The sequence below is a fragment of the Trachemys scripta genome, chromosome 24 (assembly GCF_013100865.1).
Source record: "Trachemys scripta elegans isolate TJP31775 chromosome 24, CAS_Tse_1.0, whole genome shotgun sequence".
In the NCBI taxonomy this organism is placed as follows: Eukaryota; Metazoa; Chordata; order Testudines; family Emydidae; genus Trachemys; species Trachemys scripta.
The window spans coordinates 3175892-3188102 of record NC_048321.1 but is presented as its reverse complement, the minus strand read 5'-3'; the positions used below and the strand labels follow the sequence as shown (position 1 = coordinate 3188102).

The 12211-nt window shown below is 47.6% G+C and overlaps 1 protein-coding gene across 1 annotated transcript in view; it reads right to left on the bottom strand.

Moving 5' to 3' along the window:
• The window catches only part of LOC117869539 (IgGFc-binding protein-like), a 326696-nt gene that overhangs the window by 199205 nt on the left and 115280 nt on the right, over window positions 1–12211 (bottom strand). The window lies entirely within an intron of this gene.

Here is a 12211-nt window from a genome sequence, read left to right as displayed (position 1 = left end):
AAGAACAGGAGTACTTGTGGCACCTTAGAGACTAACAAATTTATTAGAGCATAAGCTTTCGTGGACTACAGCCCATCCGAAGAAGTGGGCTGTAGTCCACGAAAGCTTATGCTCTAATAAATTTGTTAGTCTCTAAGGTGCCACAAGTACTCCTGTTCTTCTTTTTGCGGATACAGACTAACATGGCTGCTACTCTGAAACCTGATTTTCCACAGTAAGAACGAAGGGGTGTCCTTCCACATGGCAGAGAATATAAAAGGCCCTGGAACCCCTCCATCTTGTCTTCAATCCTGCTTCTTACCTCTGGAGGAACTGTGCTACACTGAAGCTCTGAACAAAGGACTGATGATCCATCCAAGCTGTGGATGTTCCAGAGACTTGACTTAAACCTGCATTTTATTCTATCACTGCTACAAGCCTGAATCAAGAACTTTGCCATTACTGTGTGTAATTGATTCCATTTAACCAATTTTAACTCTCATCTATATTCCTTTCTTTTATGAATAAACCTTTAGATTTTAGATTCTAAAAGATTGGCAACAGCGTTATTTGTGGGTAAGATCTGACTGGTATATTGACCTGGGTCTGGGGCTTGGTCCTTTGGGATTGGGAGAATCTTTTTTCTTTTACTGGGGTGTTGGTTTTCATAACCAATCATCCCCATAAGGAGTGGTGCTGGTGGTGATACTGAGAAACTGGAGTGTCTGAGGGAATTGCTTGTATGACTTCTGGTTAGCCAGTGGGGTGAAACCGAAGTCCTCTCTGTTGAGCTAGTTTGCCTTAATGGTAAAGGAGCCCCAGCCTTGGGCTGTAACTGCCCATCTCTAAGCAATTTATCCTAAACTGATACTCTCAGTTGTGTCTTGCCAGAGGCTGCATCATTACAACATGTAATTAAAACAATCACATCGGTAGCAGATAGGTGCTACTTTACTGCACATGCACATGTTTCTCCCTTGATTTCTGCTCCGCAAATGCGCTAATGATAGCCTCACAATCCATACCTTTTAAATGTTCTCCTTCAATAGTTAGAAGCGTCTAGCTTCTGACCCTCGGGAGGTCAGGGGGGTGCCTGGGGCTCAGGTCTTCAGCCTCGCAGCTCCGCTCCAGGTTTTAGCCTCCTGGGGGGTGCCAGGGTTCGGAGCTTCAGCCTGGCTCTGTTCCCAGCTTCAGCCCCACAGGAGGCTCTGGCCTTGGGGCTTCAGCCCCGCAGCTCCATTCCCAGCTTCAGTCCCTTTGGGGGCATTGGTGCTCGGGGCTTTAGCTACGATGGGAGAGCTAGTTTCAGCCCCTCTGCTTCCCGCATAGTTAAAGCCCCAAGCCCCGGCATGCCCCTACTCCACTCAAACTGGGATTGGTAAAACAGTGGTAAAAGTTTGTAAAAACATTTATTGCTTTATCCCCAAATCAGCAGGGCTGGCCGGAAATGGACAACGAGAAAAGAGCATTTCAACCGTTGAGAGTAGAATTTGCAAAGGAGCCACTGGGAAGCATGTCCCCACACCTGGTTGTGCTGGGTGCCTAATATAATTTTGGGCAAAGGTGGACACAAGAAAGGACAGTTACCTGTTCTGTAACTGGTGTTCTTCGAGATGTGTTGCTCAGGTGTATTCCACTATAGGTGTGCGTGCTCGCCACGTGCATCGGTACCGGAAGTTTGTCCCTTAGCAGTATCCATAGTTGGGGAGCACCGCTGCGACCCCTGGAGTGGCGCCGATATATCGCGCCATAAAGGGGACTGCGTGCTCCCCCCCACCCTCAGTTCCTTCTTGCCAGACAACTCCCACAGTGGGGAAGGAAAGTGGGACGTGGAATACACATAAGCAACATATCTCGAAGAATGCCAGTTACAGAACAGGTAACTGTCCTTTCTTCTTCGAGTGATTGCTCATGTGTATTCCACTATAGGTGACTCCAAGCTATTCCTGATGGAGGCAGGTAGGAGTGTAAGTATGAGATGTCAAGGGTTACCCAGGCGGAGCTCCGCCCTACCAAAACCAGCGTCATCCCATGATTGGGAGACGATCGCATAGTGCAATGAGAAAGTGTGGACAGAGGACCACGTAGCAGCCCTACAGATGTCCTAGATAGGGACATGAGCCACATAGGCTGCAGAAGAGGCCTGGGCTCTTGTCAAATGAGCCTTCACAATAGGAGATGGGGGAACCCCTGCCAGGTTGTAACAGGTGCGAATGCACAAGGTGATCCACCGGGAGATCCGCTGGATGGAGACCGGTCGCCCCCTCATGCGCTCGGCTGAGGCAATAAAAAGCTGGGGGGACCTCCTAAATGACCTGGTTCTGTCTAAGTAAAAGGCCAGCGCTCTGTGCACGTCTAACATGTGCAGGCGGCGTTCCTTATTAGAGGAATGGGAGGAAAATATCCTGATCCATGTGGAAAGCCGAGACTACCTTCGGCAAAAAGGCAGGGTGAGGCCGGAGCTGAACCTTGTCCTTATGAAAGTTTGAAAGAACGGCAAATCTTACAACGCTCACTAACGTGAGCCTCGCCCAGACAGCGAAGACACTGAGAGTGTGGATCGCTTATGGGCATAGAGTTGCGACAGGAGTCGCATGACTTGAAGCCTGGGCCATGGGGCATGCCCCGAGCCAGGCACTGACAAAAAAAAGTTCAGTGAAACTGGATACCACTAAGGCTATAAACGCTGCAGCCAAGGCTGGAGCAAGTTCCGACTACCTTCACTGGCGGCAAGAAGGAACTGAGGGTGGGGGGAACACGAAGTCCCCTTTATGGCACGATATATCGGCGCCACTCCAGGGGTCGCAGCGGTGCTCCCCCACTACGGATACTGCTAAGGGAAAAACTTCCGGTACCGATGCACGTAGCGAGCACGCACACCTATAGTGGAATACACATGATCAATCACTCAAAGAAGAACAAAGGGATATAAACTGTCCATCAGCAAGTTTAGGTTCAAAATTAGACGACGGAGTCTAACCATCAGAAGAGAGAAGTTCTGGAACAGCCTCCAAAGGGGAACAGTGGGGGCAAAAAACCGAACTGGCTTCAAGACTGAGCTTGATAAGTTCAGAACGCCCTCTGTTCAGATATTCTAGTTTGAGGTTAGTTTGTTCATTACCCATGGTGTCCTTTGACTCTCTCCCATGTAATTAGTCACTGGCTTTTCCTTCCCTCCAGGGTTTCCTTCTGTGTGGACTTTTAATTTAATCATGTTTCTGGCATTTTGATATCTCAGGCTGTGATAAATAAAGTGTGTGTGTGTGTGGGGGGGGGTAGCTCCCTTTGATGGACACCCAGCCAGCCAGTTAGCTGTAAAATCCCTCTTGGCAGCTGTTCTTTACTTGCTTTACCTGGAAAGGGTTAAAAAGTCCCCCAGGTAAAGAAAAAAAGTGGGCACCTGACCAAAAGAGCCAATGGGAAGGCTAGAACTTTTAAAATGGGAAAAGAAACTTTCCCTTTGTCTGTTGTTCTCTCTGGGCTACAGGGACACAGAGTAGCAATGCTATAAGCAGGAATGCTGTGTAAGGTTTGAACCAGGTACGAAAAATTATTTTCCATACCTAGCAGGACTCCTTGGGATAGGGAATGTTTAGGTAGACACGATTAGGATATTTCTTTATTTTGGCTTGTGGATCTCCTCTGTACTAACCCCTGATGCTTTTGTTTGCTTGTAACCTTTAAGCTGAACCCCAAGAAGCTATTTTGGGTGCTTAATTTTTGGAATTGATCTTTTAAAATCGAGCAAAAGCCTAAGTTCCAGATGTATTTTCTTTCTTTTTATTTTTAATAAAATTTACCTTTTTTAAGAACAGGATTGGATTTTTGGTATCCTAAGAGGTTTGTGTACATGTTGTTTAATTAACTGGTGGCAACCGCTAATTTCCTTTGTTTTCTTTCTCAGGTCTTCCCCGGATGGGGGGTGAAAGGGCTGAGGGTATCCCACAGGGAGGAATTTCCAAGTGCTCCTTCCTGGGTCCAAGGGTTGTTTTTTTTTCTTTTTTTTTCTGTATTTGGGTGGTGGCAGCGTTTACCAAGCCAAGGTCAGAGAAAAGCTGTACCCGTGGGAGTTTAATACAAGCCTGGAGTGGCCAGTATTAATTTTTAGAATCCTTGCGGGCCCCACTTCGAAGTGCCAGAGTGGGAAATCAGCCTTGACATGGTGGTGGGATGATTTTGAACCAGAAGCACAGACCTCAGGGTTTTAAAAGGTCACATTTTTCCTTTTCGCTGCTTGAAAGACAGGGAGGTTTTTTTTCTTTCTTTCTTTTCTTTTCTTTGCTGCCTGGGGGCGAACAGGCATGCCAAAGGATTAGCCTGCAAAGCCAGGGAGTCCAACAAGCAGTTTATATTTTTTCTTTTCTAGCTTTGTTGCAACGAAATAGTTAGGTTAGAGCAGGGCAGCCTACGCATGAGGTTGAGGTTAGGCACCGAAACCCTAGAGAAACCAGTTTTCCCAAAGCGGCACGCCATGGAGGAGACAGACCCAGATCAAGCCCAGACATCCAGCTCCATGACAGAAATTCAGGGAAAGGATGGGGGTCCAGGAGCTTTGCAGAAGGGGAGGGTCAGCCCTCCCCAACCCAAGATTCAGGTGCCAGGATGGAGGGATGCCCTTAACCCAGACCGAGTTCTGACTGCGTAAGACAGGGATTTCTTTCTACAGATGACGCGCTTGGAGTTGGAAGCAGAGGGGAGGAGACAGGCGAAGCACTTGGAGGCGGAAATGCAGGTGACGTGCTTGGAGGTGGAAGCAGAACAGAGGAGAGGAGAGAGGCGAAGCGCTTGGAAGTGGAGCTGAAGTGCTTAGAACTGGAAAAGGCTAAGCTGGATCAATCAGGTAATTGGAAATGGATGACGAGAAAAGAGCATTTCAATCGACCACTTAGGGATCTGGGACAAAAATCAGTACTTGGTCCTGCTAGTGAAGGCAGGGGGCTGGACTTAATGACCTTTCAGGGTCCCTTCCAGCTCTATGAGATAGATAGGTATAACACATGAATGAGTACAAACTTTTTAAACAAAAGGCCAGAATTAGAATGGGGCTAACACCAGATATGCCCATTGGTTCAGAGCCCTAAGGTGGAAACCAGACATTGCATTTTCCCGACACACCTACCACATTGTAAAAAATTGGGATGCCTGGATATCAGGAGCAACTGTTAAATCTCTGGAAGATCTGTCTCTCCTAATGCAAATGGAACAGTTCCTGAGGAAATAGAAAGGTACATCCTAGATGGGAAGCCCAAAACTGTAACTGAGGCAGGGGAGATTGGAACAAATGGGTGGAGGTGGCAGAAAAGAAGAAAGCTAGTAGCAGTTGGAGTGGATATCAGAAGGAGCCACCTGAGATAACACCCTACCACCAGGGGCAGCCCAGAGCCCCACCTCGCAAGGAGGAACCCTCCACGCAGCCAGGGAGACCCCAGTTGCCCTCTCATCCCACCACCCCACTCTCCAACCATCCACCTGACCCCAGCCCACAGTCAGCTGGGCGATGCGTCAAATGTAATAAGCTGGGGCATGTGAAGGCCAACTGCCCCAGAGCACCAACCGACTGCAATTCATCACCCCGGAGTCCCACTGAGAGCCTTCAGGCCCAGATGTCTCGCAAATACCCCCAGAGCAAAGGGAAACTGTGAGTGTGGGCGGGAGAAAGATTACTGTGTGGAGAGACACTGGAGCACAGGTGTCAGCTATCCACGAATCCCTGGTAGACCCCAAATTCATTGGCCTAGGTGACGGTGCAACCCTTTAAGGCCAACTCTTTTAACTTGCCTACAGCCAGGTTGCCTGTCCAGTACAAGGGCTAGTCAGAAATATGGACTTTTGCCGTCTATGATGATTATCCCACTTCCATGCTGCTGGGAGAAGACTTAGCCAACCATGTGAGGCTAACAAAAAGGGCTGGTCACCTGCAGCCAGGCTAAACAGGCCTCCACATCTAACTCCATTCCCGAGCCTCCTACAGGAACCCAGCCAGAACCAGCCAAAGAATCGGAACTGGCGGAGCAGTCAGCACTAGAGCCCGTGCTTGCAACCCCACCAGAGTCAGGGGAGCCGGCACCAAAGGGCACCACAGACAGTACCGGGTTTACCATGGAGCCAGGCCCAGGGTCAGAAGGGGCCCTGGCCAGCCCGATCCCCCGGCAGGCTGAGCCGGCCATGAAAGCTGCCCCCGCCCCTGTTCCGCCCCCACCCCGCCTCTTCCCACCTCTGCTCCATTCCCACCCCGCCTCTTCCCACCCCTGCTCCGCTCCAGCCCCACCCCCACTCCCACTCCTCCCCTTCCCCAAAGCCCCTGCCTTAGTATCATACCTAGAAACTACTCATTGAAACCCCAGATATGTAAGTAGATCAGGAAATGTCTAAGAAGATGCAATTAGGTTTATCTCTGTTTATTTCTTTATGGCTTGTGGACTCCTCTGTGCTAAACCCAGGTGCTTTTTTTTTTACTTGTAACCTTTAAGCGAGACCTCAAGAAAACTATTCTTGGTGCTTAATCCTTGTAGTTACTCTTTTAAAATCTAGCAATAGTCTGACTTTCCAGATGTATTTTCTTTTCTTTTATTTTTAAATAAAATTTACCTTTTTTAAGAACAGGATTGGATATTTGTGTCCTAACAGTTTCTGCACATGTTTAATTAGCGTTTTTTTTCTTTCTCAGCTCTTCCCCGGAGGGTGGGGTGAAAGGGCTTGAGGGTACCCCACAGGAAGGAATTCCCAAGTGTGCCTTCCTGGACTCTCAAAGGGGTTCTGCACTTGGGTGGTGGCAGAATCTACCAATCCAAGGTCAGAGAAAAGCTGTGTTTAATACAAGCCTGGAGTGGCCAGTATTAATTTTTAGAATCCTTGCAGGCCCCCACCTTCTGCACTCGAAGTGCCAGAGTGGGGAATCAGCCTTGACAGGGGCACGGGACCTTTGCCCTCTATGGGGCACGTACTTCCATATGGCCCTCTGTCTGGCTCAGGGGGTTGGGGAATGGGGCATGGGACCTTTACCCACTAGGGGGCACTGGCTTCCCAATCCAGGGCCTTTGCCTCACGGCTTTTCAACAGTTGTTTTTAGCCATCCTCCAGCATTCTGCTGCTAGTTAATGCAGCGCTCTAGAAGACCTGGGTCAGTAGCAGGGCTGGTGGGCTATGCCATTGGAGATCTTTTGTTCAGCCATGCTCGTCTCTGGCAGTCATGAAGCAGCCACACCTGTTTCCAATCCGAATCCCTTCCCATCTCCTAAACAGCCACTCAATGCACTTGGCTTCCAGGGCTTAGCTGCACTAGACAGTTTGATCACCAAGGGTCCGGCCTCATAGCACTCCCAACAAAACTGCTTCGGCAGACAGAGTCTGCGCTCGGTCTCTCCTGTCCACACAACAGCGGCTAAAAGCCATGGTGCATTGTGGGTAGGCATGCCCATGTCCTCGGCTCTGCCTTCAGGCCTGAGGGCTTTGTGGGTAACTGGTGCTGTGTATTGTGGGATGCCTTGTCACCCATCTTATGCCAGCTAGGCTGATGTAAAGGAGCCATCAGGCAGGTGTTAACACACCAGGGAAAGCCCCCAGCGCAGGATGCTGCTATGCATGGCCCCAAGACAAAGTCACAAAGACTTTCTGGCAAGTCTGCCCCATAAAGGCCATTGAAACAGGGGCTGGAGTTTATCTTGAGCTCAAGCTTCATTGGCTTCCCATGGCCTTTGAATAAGTAACTTGCTTTTCCCTCTCTCCATGCGTTGGAGACTGATCTGTGAAGCTCTTTAATGAGGCCCCTTCCTGCACACACCACGCATAACCTGTCGTCAATTGCAAGGAGGTCTCTGAACCAAGCATCCGCTCTCGCAGGTGCTTGGCTGGCTGGTTCTGGTGCACCTGCTCAGGGTCGAACTGATTGCCAGATATGGGGTCAGGAAGGAATTTGCCCCCACGTCAGATTGGCAGGGACCTTGTTGGGGTGGCTTTGGTCTTCCTCTGCAGCATGTGGGTGCAGGTCACGTGTGTAGCCCGTGGCAGGTAGCCTATAGTGGGTGTGGGTCACTTGTGTAGCCTATAGCGATGATGCTTGCCTATGTTGTATAGCAGGGGTCGGCAACGTTCGGCACGCAGCTCGCCAGGGTAAGCACCCTGGCGGGCCGGGCCAGTTTGTTTTAACTATTTTACTATAAATCAAGTCTGTACTTTCAATCACTCATTGTGCCCTTCACAATCCTCCCCTGATTTAAATTATCTGTAACCACCCCAGAGACTCAACCCTTGAAGAAGTCAGTTTGGTTCTATTCCATTATCTTTAAACTACTAATTGGGAACACGTAAATCAAAGGTTGCGCTTGCCGGGGTTATCTGGGTATCTCTTCCTTGATTGTTTCCCTGCCATTGCAATGACCTTGGGCACTGGTGAACCTCGGTGCCTCCTATTCTCTGCCTGTGGCACATAATAGTCTAGTCTCCTATGGGCTGGAATATTTTGGTCTACTTGCTTGTTGGGTTTAATGCACGGGGGCTGGGGGGTGAGGGTGGCCTGCAATATACAGGAGCGCAGACTGGACGATCGAGTGGTCCCTTCAGGCCTGAACCTCTGGGACTCTATGACACTATGGATGGCCTCCGAGGACTTTTACCCCAGCCCAAAGAATACTCCAGGTTGGTGAGGAAACTGAGGCACGGAAAAATGCGTGGAGAGTTTATTATCTTGGTGTAGCTCTACATATTTCTTGCGCTTTTAGAAGAAAAGACCACTGACGTTTTAAGATCGGGTACAAAGTCTATCTGTATACGCTTTGTGTTACATCTACCACGTGCCCCTTGGAGCGGTAAACTGGGGTCCTAGAACATCATTCATGATCTGGAGGATGGCGTGGACTGCACCCTCAACAAGTTTGCAGATGACACTAAACTGGGAGGAGTGGTAGATACGCTGGAGGGTAGGGATAGGGTACAGAGGAACCTAGACACATTAGAGGATTGGGCCAAAAGAAACCTGATGAGGTTGAACAAGGACAAGTGCAGAGTCCTGCACTTAGGACAGAAGAATCCCATTCACTGTTACTGACTAGGGACCGAATGGCCAGGCAGCAGTTCTGCAGAAAAGGACCTAGCGGTTACAGTGGACGAGAAGCTGGATATGAGTCAAGAATGTGCCCTTGTTGCCAAGAAGGCTAACGGCATTTTGGGCTGTATAAGTAGGGGCATTGCCAGCAGATCAAGGGACGTGATCATTCCCCTCTATTTGACATTGGTGAGGCCTCATCTGGAATACTGTGTCCAGTTTTGGGCCCCACACTACAAGAAGGATGTGGAAAAATTGGAAAGAGTCCAGCGGAGGGCAACAAAAATGATTAGGGGGCTGGAGCACATGATTTATGAGGAGAGGCTGAGGGAACTGGGATTATTTAATCTGCAGAAGAGAAGAATGAGGGGGGATTTCATAGCTGCTTTCAACTACCTGAAAGGGAGTTCCAAAGAGGGTGGATCTAGACTGTTCTCAGTGGTAGCAGATGACAGAACAAGGAGTAATTGTCTCAAGCTGCAGTGGGGGAGGTTTAAGTTGGATATTAGGAAAATCTTTTTCACTAGGAGGGGGGTGAAGCACTGGAATGGGTTACCTAGGGAGGTGGTGGAATCTCCTTCCTTAGAGGTTTTTAAGGCCTGGCTTGACAAAGGCCTGGCTGGGATGATTTAGTTGGGAATTGGTCCTGCTTTGAGCAGGGGGTTGGACTAGTGACCTCCTGAGGTCCCTTTCAAACATGAGATTCTATGATTCTATGATCACATGGATGGGTGTATTTAAATTACGGCCTGTGCCCTGGGAGTGCTTAGAGGATCCAAAACTAGCAGCAGTGCCTGGAGCCCATTCAGACTCCGGACACTTAAAACACATTGGATCCCCTCACTGCAGTCTGGGGAGTGGCCAAGAGGGGGTGCTCGACTAGCACTTTGACAGGCTGGAAGTTTAAGGGCGGCAATTTAAATCTGGAAATAAGATGCAAATATATACCAGTGAGGGTAATAAACTACTGGAACAACTTACTGAAGGATGTGGAAAATTCTCCATCTACATTAAGGCCATTTACATGGTGAGGAAACTCAGTCCCTTTAAATCAAGGCTGTCTTTCTATAAAAGTGATCCTATGATTTAGCCAAAGGTTACAAGTTTTGCTGCAGGAATCACTGGGTGAAACTTTACATTCTGTGTTATGGAGAAGGACAGATCAGATGACCCCAATGATCCCATCTGACCTTAAAATCCATGACCCGTCCTGGTAATTCTCTTACATTCAGGTGTGATGCTGGCAGACCAGGTGCCAGGCCATGCCAAGGCCCCTGGCCTGACTGAACACTTAGAAATGCATAGCTGGAAACTAATCTTGCCTACTTGTGTGCTAGCATTGCCAAAATGAATATTAGATGTTTAGCTGATAAGAATGTGTTTAGTGTTTTATAAAATGCTTGTAGGACGCCACATGTATTGTTCTCACTCAGCTGTATCCCATGCTATAATGTAACAGCAAACATTTGCATTCCATATACCCCTGGAACTAAGGCCACGTCTACACTACAAAATGAAGTTGACCTAACTTACATCGGCATGCAGCCACTGCAGTTATTACATCGCTTGTGCGTGTCCACACTTTGTTCCTTGTGTCAGCAGTACGCATCCTAGGAGTGCTTGTACCAATTGTACTGATAGTGTGGAGTATTGTGGGACAGCTTCTGAAAGCCAGTAATGGTTGATGTAAGCAGCACAGGCTCTATACTGACACTGCATTGAACGAACTACATCGATTTGGAATCTATGCCATTCGTGGAGATGGCGTTATTAAGTCAGTATAGCAGGGTGGTTACATCAGAGGGAGTGAAATTTAAGTGTGGACACTTCCATAGCTAAGTTGAAGTAAGCTGTCTTGCATTGCCCTAACACTGTAGAGGTTACCAGGTTTACAGAACCCAACAAACAGAAAGAACAAATCATGTCACATCAACCTTATAGCTTTCTTTGACAGGGTAACAAGACTTGTGGATATAGGGGAAGTGGTAGACATGGTATATCTTGACTTTAGTAAAGCTTTTGATACTGTCTTCTATAAACTTCTCATAAACAAACAAGGGAAATGTAACCTAGATGGAGCTACTATAAGGTGGGTGCATAACTCGTTCAAAAACCATTTCCAGAGAGTAGTTACCAGTGGTTCAGTCATACTAGAAAGACATAATGAGTGGGGTCCTGCAGGGATCAGTTCTGGGTCCGGTTCTGTTCAATGTCTTCATCAATGATTTAGATAATGGCATAAAGAGTACACTTATAAAGTTTGTGGATGATACCAAGCTAGGAGGGGTTGCAAGTGCTTTGGAGGATAGGATTAAAATTCAAAATGATTTGGGCAAACTGGAGAAATGGTCTGAAGTAAATAGAATGAAATTCAATAAGGACAAATGCAAAATACTTCACTTAGGAAGGAACAATCAGTTGCACACATACAAAATGGAAAATGATTGCCTAGTAAGGAGTACTGTGGAAAGGAACCTGGGGGTATTAGTGGATCACAAGCTAAATATGTGTTAACAGTGTAACACTGTTGCAAAAAAGCTAACATCATTGTGGGATGTATTAGCTGGAGTGTTGTGAGCAAGGCACGAGAAGTAATTCTTCTGCTCTACTCCACACTGATTAGGCCTCAACTGAAGTATTGTGTTCAGTTCTGGGTGCCACATTTCAGGAAAGATGAGGACAAATTGGAGAAAGTCCAGAGAAGAGCAACAAAAATGATTAAAAGGTCTAGAAAACATGACCTATGAGGGAAGATTGAAATAATTGGTTTCAGAGTAGCAGCCGTGTTAGTCTGTATCTGCAAAAAGAACAGGAGTACTTGTGGCACCTTAGAGACTAACAAATTTATTAGAGCATAAGCTTTCGTGGACTACAGCCCACTTCTTCGGATGCATATAGAGTGGAATAAATATTGAGGAGATATATATACACACATACAGAGAGCATAAACAGGTGGGAGTTGTCTTACCAACTCTGAGAGGCCAATTAAGTAAGAGAAAAAAAACTTTTGAAGTGATAATCAAGATAGCCCAGTACAGACAGGTTGGTAAGAAGTGTGAGAGTACTTACATGGGGAGATAGATTCAATGTTTGTAATGGCTCAGCCATTCCCAGTCTTTATTCAAACCTAAATTGATTGTGTCTAATTTGCATATCAATTCGAGTTCAGCAGTTTCTCGTTGGAGTCTGTTT